The following is a 23,853-nucleotide window of genomic DNA, read 5'->3' as shown; positions in this document are numbered from 1 at the left end:
CTGGTGCCTGCACAGAGCCTACCAAGGCTGCACGGCGGCTTGTGGGTCTTAATACCAAGCCACCACGCACTCCCACAGCAAAGGGCCAGCGCTCTGCTTGGCAAGTGGCAGGTTAGCTAGCACCAGGGGAAAACAGACCTCAGCGTGGTTCCTTCAGCTGCATGAGAGAAGTAAAATAACCTTTTGGAGAGCACCTTTTCATAGCCGAGGATGCTTCCCAGCCCTTAAGATGTCTGCTGAAACTAAAGATCATATCAGAGGGTACTTTTTTCAGCTTCCAAACCAGTCATGTTCAGATCGAATCCAAAGACATGTGGGAGATAGAAGCCCAGTGGACAGTGGCCACAGCCTCTGTGGAAATCTGGTTTTGCAGCCAGGACCCTAAATCTGGCCAGTGTCTATTCGGCCTGGGTTCTAACTCTAGCACATTGATAACCCGCTCCCTGCTTCTCAACCTACTCCTCCCTTTTTCCCAGGTCCAGTAAGGAGGCTCTCCTCAACTTAACCACAGGGGATCTTTGCAAGGAACAGTAGCTGTTTCCAGTCACCTCATCCCTGCCTCTGCCTCATCTAGGGGTGGGGGCAGGCAGCCTGTGACCGCTAAGATCCTTGAGGCACCGAGGTCTCTGCTGTTTCCCAGTGGCACAGATCACCTGCCCCCCTGACACCCCTCCACCCATTCCGACCCCTTCGGCCTATTCTGCTGTACACGTTCCCTGTGCTAACTCTGCTGGAACCTTTCCTGCAGGCACTGGTACAGATGGATAGATGGACGGAGAGACAGACACACACAGAGGCACACACACAGTCTGCTGTCAGCTGGCACAAGTCTTTCAGAGGACACCAAATTTCTTCCTGCCCCAGACTCTCCTACCCAGCAACCCCTACAGATGATGTCCTCGCTCCATCCCGGCGCTACCAATTTCAAAACAGCTTCCCCTTCACAAGCACTGCAATGCAGCAACCATTGACCTAACTGCTGTCCCTTCTCCAGGTCACATGGGGCAGGCCCCTCACTCTGACGCCCCCGGATCCAGTGACCTGCCAACTCAGCTGTCACTTCACTTGGCTCACAGTCCACCGAAGAAATCCCTACCTGACCCGTCGATCAGCTCGAAACTTCAACATCTTTTTGGCAGCTTTGTCCCCTGTTTGGCAGCCTCAGAGGACCCACCAGCCACCCTGCTCGTACCATCCCTCTGAGAAGTAAGTCCTCTGGTCCGGCTCGCAGTGCCGTGGCTGAGCTCCAGGCGCACGTGGCAGCGGCAGGCGCTGCTCGTTCCCCTCCTCCTGGCTCCGGCACCAGGAAGGGGGAGGGCCTCTCCCTGGGTGGTGGCAGGGGTGCCCAGGTGCCCTAGGGGGTCTGCAGCTTCCCAGCATTCAGACAGAACACTGCCCGGCAGAGTGCCAGAGGCAGAATAAGTGAGCAGGGGATGACATCTTCTCAGTTCAGGTGCTCAAGGAGAAAATGCAAAAATGGAGAGACGGAGTACACGGAGCAGGTGTACAACTTCCAGGTAGTCTGACCTCGCCGAGCTAAGGACGCAGAGTAGCTGGGCGGATGGAAGAGTCTGGGGCTGCATTCCCATCTGCACGGCAGAGACCCATGCCAGCCCAACCTGCAGGAAGACAGCCCTCTCTGCCTCCCCAACTCCTAGCCCAGAACACAGGCCCTTGGGCTGAAATCCACTTGCTTCAGGGAGACCCTTTCGACCCAGCGGGCACAAGGGTTAAATGGGGCTCCAGATTCACATGCTGCTATTGTTCTTGCTGCCGATGCCGGGAAGCTCTCTCTCCTCCCAGCCTGCCCAGCCTTCTGTACGGACAGGAGCATAAATGAACACGAAGCTTGTCTGCAGCATCCCCCTACACATTCCCTTTAGACACAGCCCCAGGTTGCTTGCCCTCCGCTTGGGGTGGCCCAGCAGATGAAGAGCAAGTGAAGCACATGAGTGTGGGTGTCATGGAGCCAGAGCTGGTGGCGAGGACTGGCTTTTCTGCTTGGGTGAAATGGAAGAAAAGCTTCTTCCCAAATCTAATGAGGAAGAGGGTAGCAAATGAGGCTCAGAGGGGTCACCATGTGTTTATTTTTGTAAATCTGCCCAGATGCAATGTAATAAATTCCAGCTGGAAACTGTCAGATCTGCTCGGGGCAGGGAGGTTTGCATCGTTGTTAGCTACTCTGAACTCTCCAGAGATCGAAGATGGCCACACCTCCCCTTTTCCTAATGTCCTCTGTGTCTTAGGGCCCTCCACGCAAGGGGCTTCTGAAGGTCATCTCTTCCAAGCCCCTGCCTCCAGGTAAGCCTGCTCTCCAATCAGTCTCAATAAGTGCCTTGTTTGTTTGTGAAGGGTTCCAGGAAAGGAAGCTCCAGACCCACTGTTATCTTATACTGCCCAGATGTTCTTTTCTGATATCAAATGTCAGTTCCTCTGGCTTTTGATATCATTCCATTTTTATCTTTGGAAGACAGAATCCTTTCTGACCAATGTGGCTCCTTTCAGCAGCACCAGGCGTTCTGTTGACATCATAGTCTGTTGTTATGACAATTTTGTGATGTCAACAGACACTGAAAGGGAGGAGCTAATCTAATTTTTTGGATTGAGGACAGAACTCAGTCAGAGAACAAAGCAATCAGTGAATGGAAAAGGACAACAGAATTATTTAACCCGTGATGAGACAAGCTGGGTGGATACAGCTGGGGTCAACAGCTGCTGATATTTAAGCAACTAATCCTAAATCCAAAAGGTCAATATATTCAGCCGTTTAGTGGTACTTCTGCAAATGCTTTATCCTGATGACAAGTGGCTTCACTTTCCAGATCCCACCTCTCCCTGTCCCTCATCCAGTTACTGGAGCCCTGCTGTGGTTATGGAGAGCTGGGCCCTCTCCTGATGCCTGCTTGGGGTCTCTGCCTGTGCACAGTAGGTACCCAATAAATATTCATTGAATGAATAAGTGAATGAATGAATGAACAAAAGAAACTCCATATGTTCTGATTTAATTTTTAGCCACCCGCTTTTGGAGTTTGACATTCTATTACCAAGGCTTTCCCTATCCTTGCTCTCTCTTAAAATTAATTACTTCCTCTCCATGAGAGCAGCTCTGTTTCTGTCCCCTCACCCCTTCACTTAGCTCCCCTGCCTGGCTCCCCCTTGAATATATAGCTTGGCTTTGATCCATCTTCATTAGGAGGGGAAGAAAATTAAGCTCATCTGCACAGGAGAAGGGGTGGAGGTGCACTGGGAAATGAGTTTTCTTCCTCTAGAAGGCAAAAATATCCCTTTTCCCTTCAATTTGAGCTCAGGGGCCTCCCACAGCCTTTGCTTAACTTGCAAGTTAAATTACTTCTCCCATGCCCACTGAAGATAGCACAGGAGGAGGAAGGAAGGCTCAAGGGTTTCCCCTGCTTGTTGAGAGCTCTGAAATCCTCAGGATTAAGTGAGCACACAGAATGCCTGGCTGGAGTTTTTTTCCTTTGCCACTAAACTGCACAGATGACAGGTTTTCATTAGGTTAGACACCAGGAAGAACTTACCAGGTATGGAACATTAAAAAAGGGAAACAGGGACAGGTAATCAGTTTTTTTTTTTCCCTCTCCTCTTCCCTTTCTTTTGGGATGTCAAAGGCCTCCATTTCTCAAGAACAAATGGTTATGAATCCATCTCCAAATGGACTTCTTGAATTCCACCCAAGGGAAGGGGAAATCTCAAGCAATAAAGGAGATTTTGCTATGAAGGCAGGAGCATCCCTAAACTCCCGAGTTGCCCACTAGGTGTTCCCCTATCCACTGTACCTACGAAGGTGGCCCCAATGGCAGTGCCGTCAGTGAGAAGAGAATTGGCAACACCAGGCTTTCAGTCCAAGATCCAACATGAGGGTGACTTGACTTCTTTGGCCCTTAGTTTTCTCACATGCAAATGAGGTACTTTCTAATTCTATGAAATAATAACTGGAAACTTTAAAAATGTGAAATATTTTATGCACAAGAGATAATGGCTATGATTATTCTGCTTAAAAACAAATCAAGAGGGACTTCCCTGGTGGCGCAGTCGATAAGACTCCACACTCCCAATGCAGGGGGCCTGGGTTAGGGAACTAGATCCCACATGCATGCTGCAACTAAGAGTTCACATGCCACAACTAAGGAGCCCATGTGCCGTAAGTAAGGAGCCCACCTGCCACAACTAAGGCCTGCCACAACTAAAACCCAGCTCAACCAGATAAATAAATAAATAAATATTTAAATATTAAAAAAATCAAGAAATATGCTAGGTACTGGAGCTAGAAAATGAAAAACACACAGTCTCAGGCTTAAGATGGCAGTGGATGGAGAAGGGGCTGGGAATGCAGGGACTGGCATTCCAGAAGTGCCAAAACCAATCAATTACAAAGAAAAGAGGTAGATCCTCTCCATTTTCCAAGCATTTGTCCTCCATCTAGTTTGGGCTTTTCTACAGTTCTACAGACACCTGCAGCCTCTAACTGCAGGCGCTAGTGACAGCCTCACTACGAAGGTAACTGTGTACTGACTTATCTCCAAACATGCTCCCCAAGAATCGGTATCTATCTGGAGTGATAGCTGGCACTACGCAATCAAAAGCAGCAAAATCAACCCGGGTCTTTGTGACTCTTTGCAGACATGCATGGCCGCACATGTGTGCACACACACACACCAAACACTCAGGATGGACACCCAGAGGTCCCACCGTGATAAATACTGAATGACTAGAGAGATACATTCAACTCCTTCCACCCTGGGGCCCTCTTGGTTATCTGCAGGACACCAAGCTGCGGCATCTCCAGAGCTCCTGAGAATTAGCCCCGCCAGGCTTTTCCATCCAGACAAGGCTTTGGCTTCTGGCATTATCGCTCATTAGATAGAGAGAGGACTGTGAGGCGAGTGGGAAGGAGGGCTGCTATGGCCCGTCCCTCCCACTTCCTTCTCCCCCAGCTAGCAAATTCCAAACTCAGACTGTCCACACTCCAGGGAGGATTTCTGCAGCCAACAAAGGAGGCGGAGGTGGGGAGACTTTTGGCTCCTGCTCTCCACCTCCCCTCTGGATCTCATCATCATTTTCAAGGAGCTTGATGTGTTCTACCTTTCTCTCCCAATGAAAAACCAACTTGGTTTACATTCTCAATGATCCTGATGTGCCTGATTCCTGAGACTCCCACCAACCTCCGTCATTCCTAGGAAAAAATACACTTCCTAGCCAAGTTCTCCCCACCCAAATCCCTCTGCAGCCACACAAAGAGGAGGTCGAAAGGGGTCGGCCCCGGTGGCACCTCTAGGTATTTGCAAGTGGGAAAGGCCCCTCTACCTGACACTGTCTTTTTTCCAAATGCTGCCAACAGATCAAGATACCAGTCCTGCAGGCTCTAGGGACACAGCTGTCAGCCCTGTACTTGCATTTACTCTCTTCTCTCCTCCCTGCCCTCGCTCCAGCCCTCCTCCTGTGCCACAGTCATTTCCAAACTGGCAAGATTAGAGTGTCTTCTCCAAGTAAGCTTGGAATATCCAAAAATGCTGGCCACTGGGCTGAGTGCCTAGGAGATAAGGCCCAGGCTGCTCTCTTTCCTGCTAAACTCTGCCTGTCCTCACAGCCCCTTCCCTGCCCCAAAGGGTCAAAACACCTTTTCCTTCCCTGCTATGACCAATCATGGAACACTGGGGGAATTTCACCTGAGTTTGGCCCCTACCTCAGGTAGAAAGCAGAAAAGCTGGCTCAGTAGCCAAGGGATGGAAATTACAAATCAGGGATCCAGATCCAGGCTTCCTCCCTTCCATCCTATGTGGATGTCCTTCTCTAGTCTCTCACTATATAATCGCCTGAGCTTGGACATTCAAGCTTACAACTGCAGGTAAGGGTATGAGGGCCTTGGGTACTCTTTAGTCAGGGCAATGCTTCACTGTGTGTATGTGAGTGTGTGCGTGTGTGTTTATGCATATGTGCGTGTGTCTGGTGCGGGGGAGAGTACAAATATCACTCAGGGGAAGTTCATGGGGAATCTTCATGCTGATCGTCTACCCCAACTTGGATTATCTTATTTTCAAACTGATTATTTGATTTTATGGAACTCCATTTGTCTTCTGAAAAATAAAGATAAACAGGGTGGATATTCAGCATAATCATGCCAGTTATTAAAATGCTGAAGTTCTTCCATATTGGTTGGTAAAGGGCTACTCTTCCAATAAGAAAGAATTTCAATATTTTAATAACTGGCCCTCCCCTCCTCTATGTGATCCAGAGACACCTTGGGGCCCTCCAGGACTCCAGGTCAGTGTCCTTTCTGGTTGATAAATTACTGAGTGTCATTGCTAGGATGACCATTCCTTAACTATCTGAACACCGACAGCCCTTCCAGGTGTTAAGGACTATGACTCTGGGCACAGAAGTCATTTCAGGCAGGTCAGGAGGCATTTCCCCCCTCACACCCTGGCCCAACTTGGAAAACTGGGGCAACCCAGCTCCCTGGGCTTCCTCATGCTCCTTGCCCTGTGCCTCTGTGTTGTCCCTGCTAAGGGGAAAAGGAAATGAAAGGAGAAATGGAAGCTCTCTACGGCTCCAGCTCCACATTTTCCTTCTCTCATCTTTCCCCTGAGTGGCCCCCAGCTAAGCCAGATAGAAGCAGAGGGAAAAGGGCTCCAGTCCCCTCCCCTCAGCCTCCAAGCTGCTTTCTCCGACAGTCAGCAACTGAAAAGAGGCCCAAGAGGTAACGGGCAGAGCAATAATTAATTACCACCCCCGCCCCCGACACACACACACCCCGCCGCCAAGCTCTGAGCCAAATCCCAAACCCCTACCCTTCAGAGACTGAGGAAGCCCAGCTGTCTGCTTCTAGGCCTATGGAAGGTCACTCGAACCAGCCTTCCTCATTCCTAGCTCAGCAGATTTGGTCCTGGTGTCCCACAGACAGCAGTCACCCCACCCCACCCCCAGGGAATGAATTGTACAAAGTGAGTGTTTGGAGAGTAATGCAGCTGGGCTGGTGCCCCTCCTTCCACACCCTCAAAAGCTACAAATGCCTTCTTGGTTCCCAATCCAGCAATCTGCGGGCGTCAAGCCCTTCCATGGCTCAGTTTCCTCGTTTTAAGAATGAAACAGTAGTAATAAGTGGTGACCTGTTTAGAAGACAACACAAATTTCCTACCAGACTAGACAGCAGAGGAAGAAAGGTGATGATGCTCTGAAGGGGTAAACACAGGGAAACCATTAAACTCATGTGGTCTCTGGTCCTTGCACTGGGAAGAAGGCAAGGCCCATTCCAGAGCCAGGAGAGCTGAGAGTCACTGCCCCAGCTACAGTGACAAGAGACACAAGACAAAGTTCCCGTTTCCTTGGTTGTCCCCAGTCCCTGCTACTTCTCCAACCTGAGCTCCTCATCTCCAGGAGAGAAGAGAGCCTCGTGATTCAGGGGGGAGACTACAGCTCCACAAGGCCCGCTGCAAGAACACGGGGGAAAGTCACAAACCCTCTTGCCGCTAACCCCCATGGGCTACAGGTCTGGGCACTGTGTGTGATGTAGGATGGGAGGTACCCAAAAATGTTAGTCCGACCACACCTGCCTGGGTGCAGAGGTGTGGAGGGGCGGCCACACACAAACTGCTTACAACCTGGACCTTCTTTGTCACTGTGCCTGGCCGGCACCTCACACCCAGACACTGAATGGCTGTCTGGTAGAGTGGCTTAGAGGTAGGCCAGTGGTCTGACCACAGTGGGAGGAGAGAACATGTGCTGTTCTGCTCTGGGATGTTGAATTGCTAGTGCGAGGCAGGAGAGCTCAGCCTTGAATCCTCTCACAAGGGAATCCAATGGGTGGGTTCCATCTGCTCCATGGCCCCTCCTCTCCCCTCTCACTTCCTACTGGCCAGTCAGACTCTGATAAGAGTCTACTGAGCAGAGGCTTTGTCTGGGGAAGAAGAGAGCAATAAATCAATGGGAGCAGGAGGGCAGGAGCCTTGGCGACTGCTTTGGGAGAAGGAGGCCCCCACCTCGGAGGGCTGCGTGGGGTGTGGATGCAAAGGCAGGTGGGATGGCAGCAAAGCTCTAGTGAGAGCACTGCTTCTCACCTGCCCCCTGGGAGGTCTCAGCTTCTTGTCTCTCCTAGATTGGGAGTAACAGGTGAGCAGGGATGCAGATGGATTGTGGGAAATTTTGAACCCCTCCTTCTGCAGGGAGTGAGGAATCTGGGACTTCCCATGTACTCAGGGAGCTTGCTAAGGGCTCGAAGGGCAGAGGAATCTCCCTGGATTTCTGTCTGCTGTAGAAAAGATCCAAAAGGAGCTTGGGGACAAGGGTCACCAGTGGAACCAGCCAGGAAATGACTGTGTCTGGAGAGAGACATTGTTGTCTCCACCTCTGTGTGCTGAGAAAAATCATTGTGAGCTCCCCTGACATCCCAGAGAAGGAAAGTGAGACCTGGAAGGGAAAGGACTTGGAGAACTTTTTTTTGTGTGTGTGTGCGGTACGCGGGCCTCTCACTGCTGTGGCCTTTCCCGCCGCGGAGCACAGGCTCCGGACGCGCAGGATCAACGGCCATGGCCCACGGGCCCAGCCGCTCCGCGGCATGTGGGACGCTCTCACACCGGGGCACGAACCCGCACCCCCTACATCGGCAGGTGGACTCTCAACCACTGCGCCACCAGGGAAGCCCTGGAGAACTTTTGAAGAGAGCTGTAACATGAAAACAAAGAATGGCTGGCACATGGCTGTGGCTGAGCAGTACTGACCTCTTTACTTTTCTGGGCCTCAGTTTCCCCATCTGTAACATGGAATGATACCACATTGCTGGGAGGATTAAACAAAATCACATATTTAAAGCACCTAGGAGAATGCTTGGCACATAACAGTTGCTCAGTCAGTGGCTGATGCTATAATCATTTATAAGATAAAGGAATGAAATAAAACAAGGAGCACTATTCCATCCAATTTAGTAGCTGCTAGTCATATGTGGCTGTTTACATTTTCATTAATTAAAACTAAATAAAATTAAAATTTCAGTTTCTCCATCACGCTAGCCACAGCTCAAGAGCCACCATGGCTAGAGGCCACCTAACTGGACAGGACAGTTGTAGCATGTTCCACCATTGTGGAGTATTCTATCGGACAGCACTGGGCTAGATGTTTCCTAAGCCACCTTCCAGTTCTAATATTTTTGGACTCTATAAAACACATAACTCCAAACCAGTCTGTCCCTCCGCCGGCTGATATGTGCTCAGTGTCCTCAGGAAATGCAAGTTCTCTTACAGTCCTCAGCTAAACCAAAAAAAAAAAAAAAAAAAAAAAAGGAAATCTGCTACCAACAACAATGACAAAAGAGTTAAAAATCTAAAATCAAATGATACATTCCAAAGTCCAATCAAAATTAATTTGGATAATACATCATTTTAAAATATATGCATTGGGCTTCCCTGGTGGCACAGTGGTTGAGAGTCCGCCTGCCAACACAGGGGACGCAGGTTCATGCCCCGGTCCGGGAAGATCCCACATGCCGTGGAGCGGCTGGGCCCGTGAGCCATGGCCGCTGGGCCTGCGCGTCCGGAGCCTGTGCTCCGCAACGGGAGAGGCCACAACAGTAAGAGGCCCGCGTACCGCAAAAAAAAAAAATAATAATAATAAAATAAAATATATGCATTAAGACTCCCCTCCAGGGCTTGAAAATATTGTTACTAACAGCCCTACTGGGGGCAGGCCCTGGGGGAGGCAATTGGGAAAGGTTACAGAGAGGATCATGGAGGTTGGAAAAGGGGAAAGAACAAGGAACCGTCCCTCCTTCCTGCCTCATTTTCCTTCTTGGATTGGCCAACTTCTGGTGAGGCTGGAAGGAGGAAGAGCAGACAGGTCGGCTGCATGGTCTGCAGGGTCCTGCGGTCCACAGTGGGAGGAGCCAGCACAGAGGGGAAGAGCGGCGAAGAGGAACTGCCACCGAGGACAGCAGGCTCAGGAGTCTTCCTTCCCTTGCACTTCCCCTGTCCCCACCCTGGCCCCCACCCAGCCTGGAGCCTGTGGTAATCACAGGGATACAATCTGTTCCTAAACAAATAGCACATGAAGCAGGTGCCAGAGTGTGTCCATTGATAACCATGGCTTAGAGAGGGGAGGGGAGACGATCTCAGAGGAATGGAAGAAGGACTCCCAGACCTAGACCCTGCCTGGAGCCCAGGTAATAGAAAGAAGAACTTGGGAAGGAAAGGAAAGTGTGTGTCGGCGGGGGGACCAGGTAAGGGACACTGCTGGCCCCTCCCCTGTCCCCATGCCACGCAGTAGCCTTGAAGGAAGTCTAGGCAGGGTTGCTAAAACAAGAAGAAACAGACGCTTTGGGAGGAGGGTAGAGGGGAAGAAAGGGAAAGGGATGCTGTACTGGTCCCGGCCAGGACAGAAGCCAGTCTTGGTAAGTGACACCTGAGTAACAGGTGAGTCTGCCTATGCCTGTTGGAGCATATGAACACCATCCTGCTGCTGCCCCTTGTGGCTGGCCTGGGAATAGCTCTGGCTATATACTTGGCAGGGCCCAGAGCAAAATAAAAACGCAGGGCTCCTTGCTCAAAAATTAAGAAGTTCAGGATGGTGACAGAAGAACATTAAACCAAACCCTTCTGAGGACACAGGGCAACTGCGCAGGTTGAATGCCCACGAAGCCCTCCCTGCCTGGGAATACCAGTTCCTCTGGGCTGCTTCTCCTGGGAGTGTGAGGACAGAGGGTGGCTAGTCTTACGTGTGGCTAACTCTTAGTACAAGGCAGAACACGGAAAGTGGCCGGCTCCTCTCCCAGTCCTGACTTCCCGCTCTTTGTTGGCTCACATGCCCAGAAGCTTGGCTGCTTTTGCTCCTGTCCCACTGGGTCTGGTGGCTGGCACCTCCCCCTTATTGTGCCTAGTTTCTGTCTGCCTGTGGGCAGCGTAGCAGGAGGAGGCACCACAGCTGAAAGCCACGGGGGTTGGGTTTGCCTTATCTCTCAAACCTGCCTTCAAGACTGGCACAGGGAGCACTCTGTTCCTACCCAACAGACCCCTCCAGGGCTGCCTACCATTACCATTATGTCATGGAACCTTTTTCCTCCCAAGAAAGAGGCAGGGGGACAAAAGGGTTTCTGGCTAAGAGGGGGTAAAGTCAACATCTCTGCTTTGGAGACAAATCAGTCTTTCATTTTTTTGTGCACGCATGAGTACACACACACGCACACACACACACACAAACAGAATCAGCTGAGAAAATTCCGTCTTGGCACCTCCTCCAACGAAGCCAAGAAACTCTGGTCCACATTACCTGCACAAGTCTGACTTGTCACGAGAAGGTGCCTGGGTCAAAGAGGCCTAATATTTGGAGGGAATGAGGGTCCTGAGTGGGCAGTTGGGGGCATGGGGACAACAGACATCTAAACCCAAAAGACTGGTTCTCTCTCTTCCTGGATTTGTTTTGCTCCCAAATGACAAACTTTGTCTTCTAACACGTTGAGTCCCTGCCAACTCTGCTCCGCCCCCACCCCTTGCATCCTGCCTCCCACCTCTCCACACCTGACTTGAAGTAAAAAGAATAAAAGGCAAGGCACAGCTATGCCCGTCTCCTTTGGCTGTGCCCTCCCTGCCTTCCTTCTGGGCTGGTCCCAGCAAACGGCTGTGAAGAGGCGGATGGTGCTTCTGCCCAGAGCTCCTGAGTGCCTCTCCGGAGACAATGGCTCAGGGAGAGGGGAAGAGCAGGCCTCCAGCTTTGTGTGCAAGGTGGCCACACCAAACCATTGTCTCTGCATCAGGAAAGACAATGATGTGTATTTCCGGCTTCTGTGCCAAGTAGTTCACACCCCTTAGACTAAGACAACCCTAAAGATTTCCTTCTAATAAATAGGAATGATACCGAAATCTGGCCCCAAGCTGAGAATTTGTATCCGGTTGTAACAAAAGCCCACTCTAGCTGATGGAATGGGAATATTGGTGCTCTCTTACCTGCTCCAGAGACACCCAGACAAATATACAGCAGACAGATAACCACTCACTCACCGGCTCTTCTCTGTGGTCCCCTCTGCTCTCGCCCTGACTCCTTTCACACTCAGGAATAGGGAAAAGGTTTTCCTTTAACACTCACCAGGTCCCTGGTGGGTAGCAATCATTAACAGCCACCCATGCTGACTGGCCTTAACCCCTTCAGTGCTGGTTGCCTCCAGCTGGCTGATGGACAGCCCTGTCCCCTCTTCCCGGCTCTGGGACAGTGACGAGTCCCACCTTGATGCCATCCACCTGCGTAATGCTGTTGCCTCCCATGTGGAAAGCAGGAGCCCTCTAGTCCCACCCAGGCTGCCCCGCCTGATTGGAGCACGCTGGCAACCTGAGGTGCTTGGCTCTGGCATGATGCCCAATTGGATGAGCCCACATTATGAAATATTTGCCTAGCAGGCCAATAGAGAAGCCAGGATCGGGGGGAGGGGATGATATTTTTATTTGTTCCTGGAGGAGGGAGAACAGACAAAGGTAGTCATAGCATCCCTAGCCCTAGGCCAGGAAACAGTGGGAAGGTGGTCTTCAGGTCAATGTATGTGCCTCTAGCCTCTCTGTCTAGGTACAGGGCACAATCCTGGAAGGCTTCTAAGCAATTTCAGCTCCTGGCTGTTTAGCTACTGCGTTTCTTTGGCTTAATAATTCCCTGACTCACCCAGGAGTTTGGAGCTAGGAACTGTAATAGAAACGACGATGGAAAATAACTTGACAGGCAAAGGATTGCTTGGAACTGCACAAACTGTGTGTCACAGGTGGTCTTTTTTATATTTCAAAGCTGCAGAAATAATTTTGCATCTTTGGAGGATGCAGAAGAAAGGTGAGCAGGAATGAGTAGAGTCAAATCCCCTCTTTATCCCTTTAAAAGTAGGCAACTGGGGCTTCCCTGGTGGCGCAGTGGTTGAGAGTCCACCTGCCGATTCAGGGGACACAGGTTCGTGCCCCAGTCCGGGAAGATCCCACATGCCGCAGAGCGGCCGGGCCGTGATCCATGGCCGCTGAGCCTGCGCGTCCAGAGCCTGTGCTCCGCAATGGGAGAGGCTACAACAGTGAGAGGCCCATGTACCGCAAAAAAAAAAAAAATAGGCAACTGATTTGGGGAAATCTAAATCCAGCATAGAAGTATGTATCTACATGTAGGACACATGCAAATCTATGCAGATATGTGCAAATGAGCAGCTCCAGACTTTTCAGAGTAATTCCTTGCCAGGATTTTTCTAGTTTGAGCAAGAAATCAGGTAGTCTCCAAATCCAATAACAAAGCATCTCACGACAGCATAAGGATATCAGTAGAGGGAGCATATAGAGGTTAATAAACATATTTATGGAAAATTTACTACATAGAAAGCCTTGAAGTACAGTCTAGTAGCGTTTTTAAACCATGATCATAAACATGATAGGCTATACAGGAGAATGCAAGTGCCCTCTTTCTCCACACCCACAGTTAATATCCCCTTCTCCTTTCAGGCCCCAGTGGGTGGTCGGGCTGCTCCACTTCGTGCCAGTCTGAGTCTAGTAGCTGCACCTCCTCTCATCACCCCTGGTTCCTGTTTGTCAGTAGTCCAGTCACTGTGGCTCAAGACCCTGGCTTAAACCTGCCAGGGGGCCTTATCTTATCTCCTGGGCTGCCTTCCCAGCGGCCTGATGGCTGGTTGGCCCTGGTCTCTTAAAGGGGCTGCATGCATTCCCACCTGCTCCATTCACCCTCAAGAATACCCCAGAAATCTAGGGCTGCACTGCCTGTGGAGGGTCAGGTTCACCATACCACTCCCTCCTCTCACATCTGGCTGCAGGGCTGCTACAGTATGATTTATTAACTTAAAATGGGGAAAGATGCTGATGTTTTTACATGCTTTTAAATGCTTATCATAGCATGTAAAAGCCCTGCATCTCAGTATTTACAGGTTCCTGCTCTGTAAAATTGAGTTTTAAAGGGGGAGAGGGGCTCAGGATAAAAAGTCAATATAGAAAAATTAGTTGTATCTCTCTATATATAGTAGCAGCAAACAATGAAAAATTGAAATTTTAAAAAGACTACTTACAATAGGGTAAAAAATATGAAATATTTAGGAATAAATTTGACAACAGATGTGCAAGACCTATATACTGAAAACTGTAAAACACTAGTGAGAGAAATTAAATAAAATCTAAATAAAAGGAGAAATATACTGTTTGTATGGAAAAGGAAATTGTTAAAATGTCAACTCTGCACTTATTTTCCTATAGAGTCAATACAATCTCAATAGGTTCTTTGTAAAAATTGACAAAGTGATTCTGAAATTCATATAGAAATGAAAAGGACCTATAATAACCCCAAAATCTTTCAAAAAAAAGAATAAGGTTAGAAGAATAAAGAATGAAGTTAGAAGTCTTAGATTACCTGACTTCAAGATTATAAATCTACAGTAGTCAAGACAATGTGGTATCAGCATAAAGGTACATGCACAGATAAATGTAACAGAATAGAGAGTCCAGGAATTGACCAATTGACCATGCATATATGGTCAATTGGTTTTCCACAGAGGTATAAAGGCAATTCAATGTGGGAATGACAGCCTTTTCAGTACATGGTGCTGGAAAACTAGAGGTCCATATACCGAAGACAAAAACAAAACCCCTTGACCCTACCATTAAAAATGAACACAAAATGGACTAAGGACTAAAATGTAAGAGCTTAAACTATTAGATTTCTAGAAGAAAACACAGGAGAAAATCTTAGTGATTTTTGGTTTGGCAAATTTCTTAAATCCGACACAAAACGCACCAACTTTAAACAAAATATCAAGAAATGAAACTTCAGGGACTTCCCTGGTGGTGCAGTGGTTGGGAATCTGCCTGCCAATGCAGGGCACACAGGTTCAAGCCCTGGTCCGGGAAGTTCCCACATGCCATGGAACAACTAAGACTGTGCGCCACAACTACTGAGCTGGCTCTCTAGAGCCCATGAGCCACAACTACTGAAGCCCATGCACCTAGAGCCCATGCTCCGCAACAAGAGAAGCCACCACAATGAGAAGCCTGTGCACCGCAACGAAGAGTAACCCCTGCATACCCCTGCAACTAGAGGAAGCCCACGCACAGCAATGAAGACCCAACACAGCCAAAAAGAAAAAGAAATCGAACTTCATTGAAATAAAAAACTTTACTTTTCAAAGGATGCTGCTACAAAAATAAAAAGGTAAGCCATCAACTGGAGAAAATATTTGCAAAACATGTGACATAAAACTTTCATCTAGAATATATAAAAAACTCTTACAACTAAATATTAAGACAGCAAACACAATAATAGAAAAAAGGTGGGCAAAACATTTAAACCGACACTCCACCAAAGAGGATATACTATGTCAAATAAAGCACATGAAAACATGTTCAACATCATTAGTCATTAGGGAAATGCAAATTGAATCCATGATAACACTACACACACCCACCAGAACTGCTAAAATTAGGACTAATCATACCAAATGTTGACAAAAATGTAAATGACCGGGAAGTCATACCCTGCTGATGAGACTATAAATGGTACGTCCACTTTGTTTAACTTTTTAAGAAACTGCAAAACTTTTCCACACAGTTTAACATACAATCCATTGATTCCTAGGTATTTACCTAAAAGAAATGTAAGCATATGTCCACACACAAAGACTTGAACAAAAATATTCATAGCAGCTCATTTGTAAGAGCCCCAAACTGCAAAAAACTCAAATGTCCATGAATAGGTGAACACAATATGTGTTACATCCCTAAAATGGAATATGACTCAGCAATAAAAAGAAATGAATTATTGATATACATAACAACATGGATGCATCTCAAACTAATTGTGCTGAATGAAAGAAGCCAGACCCCTTCCCCCCAAATAAAAAATGTATACTGTATGATTCCATTATACAAAACCCTTACAAATGTAAAACGAATTTATAGTGGCAGAAAGCAGATCAGAAGTTGCATGGACATAGGGTAGAGAGAGGGATTTCAAAATGGCAGGAAGAAACTTTGGGGAGTGATGGATATATGTGCATTATCTTAATTGTAGTTATGGTTTCAAAAAATGCATCAAATTTTAACCTTTAAATAGTTTATCATAAATCAATTATACCTCTATAAAGCTATAAAAAAGAAAAGTCTTCAGTTGAGACATCAAAAAAAAACCCCAGCACCTACTCCTGGGCCTCACCCATTATGTTTTATACTGTGATAATGTGGGCAAGTGAAGGCGGGGTGGGCAGGGATTCCAGCTTTTCCTAGTGACCCACTTTAGTCTGCTGGTTAAAGACAGGGATGGACATGGCCTTGAATCAGCCTGGACTCCTCTCCTGGATTTAGGTCAAATAATGTGGCAGACCTGAATGTGGCCTTTATAAAAATAAAGAATTATTTGTTTTATGACAGAACGGAAAATATCAGGTAAAACCCTGTACAGTTCACAAAGCCCTCTCATCATTATCTCACTTGATTCTTTTATGGTCTTATGAGGTAAGCAGAAAAATATTAACACTCTCATTTTACAAAAAACAAACAAACAAACAAAAAAACCTGAGGCTCAAAGAGGTAAAGGGTCTTGACTAAGATAACCCACCTCCTGTATACATGGGAGGCAAGGCTAAACCCAGAGTCTCTTAACCTCAGTCTGGAGTTCTTTCCTGTTAACACGCGGTCTGCCCACAGCCTGGCTGACACCCCCGCCTGTCCCTCAGCTCTGGCTCCGCTCCCAGAGCTGTGGAACATGAACCAGCATCATGGTGCTCACCCCACACTGGGTGGATGCTTTTCTACAGCACAAGTGACAGACCCAGAAGGGGTCCCAGGATGGATGAAAACAGGGGCAGATCTAGGGTCAGAATAGGCTCAACTAAGGGGAACCATGCAGTGTTAAGACAGGGGAGACTGGGAGAGATGAGGGTATCTAAGGATCTAATCAGATCACACATCTGATGAGAAAAGAGGGGGGAAAACCAACCAAACACCACTCCCAAGGCAGGAAGTCTGGTGGGTGTGGAAGCAGCTGGAAGCTGTTAGAGGGCTCCAGGCCTCTGCACCCCTCCTCTCCCTCCTCTTCTGTCCCCCACCCTCCCTCCTCCTCCACTCTGGCCAGGGCCAGGGCTGGCTGGGAGCCCCACCTCTCTCTCACCCTTGTTCTGAGGACAGGATGACAGGAGGGAGGAAACCCACTCTGCAGGGCATGGGGGCACAAAATGTAAGAGGCATCTAAAAATTCAATGATCAAGATTGATAATATTTTAATGTAATATTTTTTGGAATAAAAATTAGTGCAAAAAATCCATGATGAATGAAATATCATTTTAAATAAAGACCAGATCAGTATTACTCAATTTCCCTTTTGCCTGAGGCTCCAACATTGCTTGGAATGACACTGTTACTTACCCTGTTGTTATTGAAAATGTTGATATTTTTGTTCTTCATGAAATTTTTGCACTGATTTTGATTTTTGAAAATATTGCATTAAATGTTATTTATCTTGATTACTGAGTTCTTTGGCATCCTCTTAAATTTTGTGCCTAAGGAGACTGCCTCAGTCACCTCACCCTAGTCAGCCCTGCTCAGGGATGACACTGGGGGGACTGGGAGGGAAATGGGGAGACCCTGAAAGGGCCAGAGAGAGGCCTGCACTCTTCAAAAACCTCAGTGCAGGGGCTTCCCTGGTGGTGCAGTGGTTGAGAGTCCACTTGCTGATGCAGGGGACGCGGGTTCGTGCCCCGGTCCGGGAGGATCCCACATGCCACGCAGCAGCTAGGCCCGTGAGCCATGGCTGCTGGGCCTGCGCATCCGGAGCCTGTGCTCCGCAACGGGAGAGGCCACAACAGTGAGGAAAAAAAAAAAAACCTCAGTGCATGAGAAACAAAGAAAGGCTGAGGAATTATTCCAGATTAAAGAGGAGTAGAGACATGCTCCTGGATTAGATTCCAATGACATTACTAGGGCAACTGGTGACTGTCTATTAGATAATAGTATTGTATCAATGTTAAGTTTCCTGAATTTGTTGATTGTACTGTGTTTATGCAAGAGAATATCCTTGTTTTTAAAAGGAAGAAAAGATAATGAAGTAATAAGGGTCAGAGGGTGACAGCTGCCTGAGAGCTACATTAAGCCAAATGCCCCTCTCTCTCCAGCCTGTCTTTCCTCCAAATCCAGGCAGTCCCAAGAGGGACCAATGGTGATGGCAGGAAGTCTTGTCCAGAAGACTAGGTATTGGAGGGCTGGCTGGACATTTTCTTCCCGAAACAAGAATTAACCTTGACAAGTGGCACAGAAAAGAAAGGAAATTAACACCTACCCAAGGCATGACGCTAGCACATTCTCTGCTGAACCTCCCGAGATAGGAGGTCAGGTAAGCAGCCCAAGGCTACACGGTTCGGAAGTGGGAAAGCTGGGATTAGAGCCCAGGACACAGCCCAAAGCCAGGTCTTTTCCCACTTCAAGTTCGTTGTGCAACTTGAAATTCCCTTCTCGTGCATCATCCTACAAACTAATCCTTTAGTTTATTTTTGCTAAATTGAATCTGCATTGGCCTTGAGATTTTTGGCTCTGGAGTCAGACTGTCCCAGTTCCAATTCTGACTCCACCAGTTACTACCTAAGGAGCTTTGAGTGAGTGACTTAACCTCTCTGTGCTTTCATTCCCCTATCTGTAAACAGAGATAATATAAACTCCTACCTCAAGGGTCTGTCATAGGATTAAATGAGATTATACAAGCAGAGAATTCAAGAGAGATCCTGGCACCTAGTAATGTTCAGTAAATGCCAGTAATCATTATTAACTGTCTGCCTCTGTCTCGAATCATTCACTCATGGGAACCAATGGCCTAATTTTTGACTACAAAACCCCTTAGCACTTTGACACGTGAAGATGAATGCTTAATAATTGCTCCTAAGGAAGTTATCCATCAAGATGGCACTTTAGATATTCCTCAATCTAGTTTGTAATTCCTTTAAGCCACCACCCACCTCAGATCACCTGTGATCATCTGAGGCAGACCCCTTACCCTTAGGAGCCAGAATAATCAACACCTAAGAATCTCAAAGAGGAGGGAGGTCTGCCCTATCATACTCTGAACCAGGAGGGAGATTTTGTTTTTCTGTGTCATGTCACACTTGGAAGTTAAAAAGCAAGTCAATTCTAGGGACTACATCACTGGGCTGAAGGAGTTGTCTGGGAAGACCCAGGTTCTAGTGCGTGTACTGCACCCATCCAGCTGTATAATGTGGGCAAGTGCTTGCCCCTTGGGGCCCACTGGGCCTGAGCAGGGAATTACCTTGCCCATAGCGTGAATGAGAGGACAAAAGAGGCTACCAAGTCCTGAGCACTTCCGGTTCTTCGAGAAAGCTCCTCTAGAGCTCTCTCCCTATTTTACAGTTTGGGTCCAGCTGAGGGGGACCCACAGCCTAAGAAGGAAAACAAACCAACAGATTATGCATCTAGGGAGCTGAAGAGGGGCAGACCAAGGGCAAGGTGCCCAAAGGTCAAGCAGCGGTCAGATTTAGCCAAGATGGTCCTTCTGTGACAAAGGCAGAGCTGGAGCAGGGCAATTTTCTAACTATAAACAGAAACTCAAGAAGCCCCAGGCCACACACAGGCATGTGTGAGGATGAGGGTAAAGCACGGAGGACACCGGGTATTGTATGTAGAAGAAAGGGCTTGTGAAGTGGCAGCAAGGGAAGGAAGGAGGGTGGGTGAATGTGGGTGCATGAGGATGCAGGGGCAGAGCCGGGTGTGTGGGGCCTGAAGCTTATACAATTTGGGCAGTTCTTAGGAAGAAAAAGACTACAAGTTAGAGGGAGCCTTGGAAGGGGCTGGTGCGAGCGGGAGGCTGAAGCTAAGCTGCATCGCTTCCCAGTAAACTCGCCCCCACGTCTGTCCGTCCGTACCTCTGAACGCAGGCACAGCTCACACACCTGTGTTTGTCTGAGCCTCCCAGCCCCTGCCTCAGCACTGTTTCTCTTTCCCATCACACAGTGCTTTGCCTGACCTGATTTCTTTTTTCATGGTAGAGAGCACGAAATAGAGCCCCCATACCCTGGAATTAAATTTCTCCCCACCTCAGTGCCATGGGTATTTGGATTTTGTGCCACTCCCCAAACCCCCCTCCAATGCACTGCACCATCACCATCGCCACCGGGGCCACATCTCTCCCCACCCCGCATACTTTGCTATGGGTAGCCCCACCTTTCCCACAGGGCAAGGCAGGGGCCCTCCAAGCTGCCAAGAGGGGTAAAACCGCAGCTCCCCCGGCCGCCTGGCCCCTGCATTCCAGCCCTGCGCCCAGAGTTTGACCTTCTCTGTGGCTGCTGCAGATGTGTTCTGTGTTCCAGAAATAGCTCAGCTCCTGGGTCCCTGCAGGCCCTCCCTCTCCTCCGCCCAGAGACACCCCCACCTCACAGGCTCCAGGGGAGTCAGGCAAGAGCAGAGGGAAGGGCTCAGCTCTCCACTGCCCTCCCACCCCTCCCGCAGCAGAGCCAGTGGGGCCTCTGCCTCCTCAGCTCCTCTTCCTTCCAGCCCCAGCCCTTCTGGCCGTATCTGCATTACAGTGGGTGGAGGTGAGAGTTTGGGCAGAGGAAGGCATGAAGGAGGGACAGTTCCATGAAAGGCTTAGACAACTTGACCCCTCAATGTGTTTCTCTTCTCTGGAGTTCAGTTGGATGAAAGGCAGCAGCCAGCCAGAAATGGTTCCACATCCCATATACCCTGTGGCCCAAATCCCTGTCTTCTCATGCAAGGGAATGATTTCATAGTCACTGATTCGATCCTAACCTAAACAAGATGGCGGGCATCGGTCCTCCTCACAAGCCCAAGATGCAATGGGGGACAGTGGACTCAATAACATTATGAAAGACTGAATTTAGAAACAGTGACGAGCTTCTAGGCATGAGGCTTTTAGATCTTGACTCCCTAGAGTCTGATGGAACCATAAAATCTTTCCTGAAGGACTTTACTAAAAGGCTAGAGTGTTAACTCTGGGTAGGCTGGGGGCCTGAATGGCCTTCAAGATTCGGGTTCCACGCCTTTTCCACCCACGGGGAGGCGGCAAGGACTCCACAGCCATGCCCTGGCTCCTTCAGTCACACTGCCGTGCTACCTACTAGGCCTTGCCAGCCCCCATAGCCAGGCGGGAAAAGAGCTGAACAAAAGAGGCCAAGGGTGTGTAAACTCCCCAAGCCAAATTCCTCTAGTCTTGGAGGTCCAGGAAAGGCTAATGGTGATAGAAAGTACCCATCGCTTTCTAGAAACTGCCCCTCCACCTTGAGACCCACATAGTTACGGTGGTAACAGCCATGCTGCTAAAACCTGACACTACTCTCTTGGTTATAGGTAGCCACCTGACCCCAGCTCAGCCAAAACACCTTTCCAGGGATGGGAATTGGGATTGAGAGAAAAAAAGAGATCATTCCTTCTCCAGGTAACAGGTACACGAGGGAGCTGCTGGAAGCCATCTTTTCCACCCTGTAGGCTGACCACGGAGCCAGAAGGGCTCTGCAGGGAGAAGAAACTGAAGCCAGCACATGGACAGGAACAAAGAGCAAGACCATATTTGCGGCATTTAGCTTCTTGGTTCTAGTTTGTTCCTGTGGTCCAGCCATTTCTCTGGCCCTTACAATAAAATCCCCTTTGGGGCTTAAGGTGCTTTGAGCAGTTCCAGTAACGTACTCAAAAGTCCTAACTAGGGCTTCCCTGGTGGTGCAGTGGTTGAGAGTCCGCCTGCCGATGCAGGGGACACGGGTTTGTGCCCCGGTCTGGGAAGATCCCACATGCCGCGGAGCGACTAGGCCCGTGAGCCATGGCCACTGAGCCTGTGCATCAGGAGCCTGTGCTCCGCAACAGGAGAGGCCACAGCAGTGAGAGGCCCGCATACCGCAAAAAAAAAAAAAAAAAAAAAAAGTCCTAACTAATACCAGGAAGAAGAACAAGATGACTTCTGGAGGACCCAATGTCTCAACTCTGCAGATGTGGCTGGCATGAGGAAGAAAAGGAAGGTGAAAGGAAGAGGAAGGTAAAGGACCAGGGAGTTTGCCCAAGGGTAGCAGAAAACGGTGCTGGAAGACCTTGACTGGCCTAGAAGTCAGGCTGTCTGAGAGGACAGGGTGGAGGTAAGAGTCAGAGAAAGCAGATAAGTTTGCTACTACCCAGTTTAGAAACGCTCCCAGGATGTCTAGGGGGAGTGGGCAACAGGAGAAGTGGGGGCCATATGGGTGAACTAAGATCTCTAACGAAGGTGGCAGACCAGCTCTGCTGATGGATGGGCCAGGGCGCTCGGAGCCCACAGGCTAACACAGCTTTGAGACACGTTCCCAGAGGACATCCGTTATTTGGGGGAGAAGAAAATCTTATATCCTCTCACCTGCACTTTCCAAAGCAAATGAGGGTCCTTTGCCACCGTAGAGGCTCACAGTTCTCTCAGACCAAGGGTTCTGGTCTGCCCCTCAGGTCTTCTTTAGAAAAACCTACTTTCCAGGCAGCAACTCCATGAGCTATGGTCCCTTTAAGAATATCTTCCCCCACTCTGTTCTCTAGTTGTCTGGAGCAGATGTTCCTTGTTCCTATGGCAACGAACCTACCAACCCTTCCTAATGGGTAGAAGGACACACACAGCACAGACCACTCCCCAACCAGAGCGGCCGGCCCAAGTGCTGCTTAGAGTTCACTGACAGCAGGATAGCACAGGACACTGTGGACTCCTGTGTGCCTGCACAGTAAGAGTTCAAATCTTAGCTGACCTACAGATGACCCAGAAATGGCAGCCACCATCTGACAGCACTTAGAAGGTAGGGGGAGGGGGTTAACTATGTCACTGCCCAGACAACAGACCAACGTCCATCTTTCCAAAGAAGTGTTAAAAAGCATGTGGTGTATCTTCAACAAATTGAATTGGCTCTTCCTTCGACCTTTTTTCACATCACTAATGAAGACCAGTGAGACACCACCCCCCACAACTGAATTCTCCTTATTTCGAGCTGCACACCACCCTCACCCTCATCTGGAGTTTGTGACCCTCCCAGACAGTCCTTCTCTCAAGATGGGTCCATACTCAAGGCAAGCCTTCTACAGCAGATGGTGGGTGGGGAAGCAGGAAGCACTTTGCGTTCCATTGGTTCTGCACGGGGTTGTTTCCACTGCAGATGATGCTTCTCTCACTAAATTCAACTTGACCCCATTTGTTCTTGGCTCTCACAGCCCCCACGAAGCCAGCTGGATTCTTCTTGTAAGCCACAAAGTTGACTGAACTTTAGCTTCCTCTCTTCTGAGACTTTAGCTTACTGGGATACCAGAAGTCAAGGTATGAGTAAGAACAAGCCAATAAATGATCCCTATCAGATGTGCAGGAAGTGCCTTCCTAATCAGGGAAGATGCCAAAGTCAGAGCTCCCCACCCCCACCCTCAACTCTCCTTCAGTCACTCCTAAAGGTAAAGTGCATCATACCTCGGAGGAAAAAGCCTGGCTCCGGAGACGGACAGACCTGGATTGGAATCACAGCTCAGCTCTGTGATTGGAATCCACTTATCAACCGAATGGCATTAGACAAGTCACTGATGCTCTCTGAGCCCTAGCTTCCTCACCTGTAAAATACAAATCCTAATTCCACCTGGTAGGATTATGTGAGGCAATATAGAACTGCGATGCCTTAATAGCAGTCCCAAATCCACAAATATCTGAAAATCAAAAGTTTTTTCCTAACTCAACAGAACCCAACCTGACTTGAACCTAGTTAATAGCAAAGCATGACCTGAACTGGCATGAGACTCTTTTTAGCCTTTATTTATCCCACTTGTATGACTTTTTAGATATATCTTGCTGCAGAAATATTAGTATGTGTGATTTTGGAGCTGCTCCAGACCCTGCTGGAGGTTT

The 23,853-nt window shown here is 48.7% G+C and overlaps 1 protein-coding gene across 6 annotated transcripts in view; it reads right to left on the bottom strand.

Annotated features, from left to right (window-relative positions):
- The window catches only part of PLEKHA6 (pleckstrin homology domain containing A6), an 82,246-nt gene that overhangs the window by 47,185 nt on the left and 11,208 nt on the right, over positions 1–23,853 (bottom strand). For 3 of the 6 annotated variants that reach the window (XM_082612898.1, XM_082612900.1, XM_082612899.1), the window contains exon 1: positions 12,085–12,167. The exons of 2 other annotated variants lie outside the window; for them this stretch is intronic. The gene's annotated coding sequence lies outside the window, so the exon portion shown is untranslated. Of the gene's footprint in view, positions 1–11,999; positions 12,042–12,084; positions 12,168–23,853 lie in introns of those variants that run through there. One more of the 6 variants, XM_082612903.1, reaches the window with a different exon arrangement.

This window comes from Mesoplodon mirus (genome assembly GCF_964341445.2).
Source record: "Mesoplodon mirus genome assembly, chromosome: 3".
Lineage (NCBI taxonomy): Eukaryota > Metazoa > Chordata > Mammalia > Artiodactyla > Ziphiidae > Mesoplodon > Mesoplodon mirus.
This window is presented reverse-complemented; position numbering and strand designations above follow the sequence as displayed.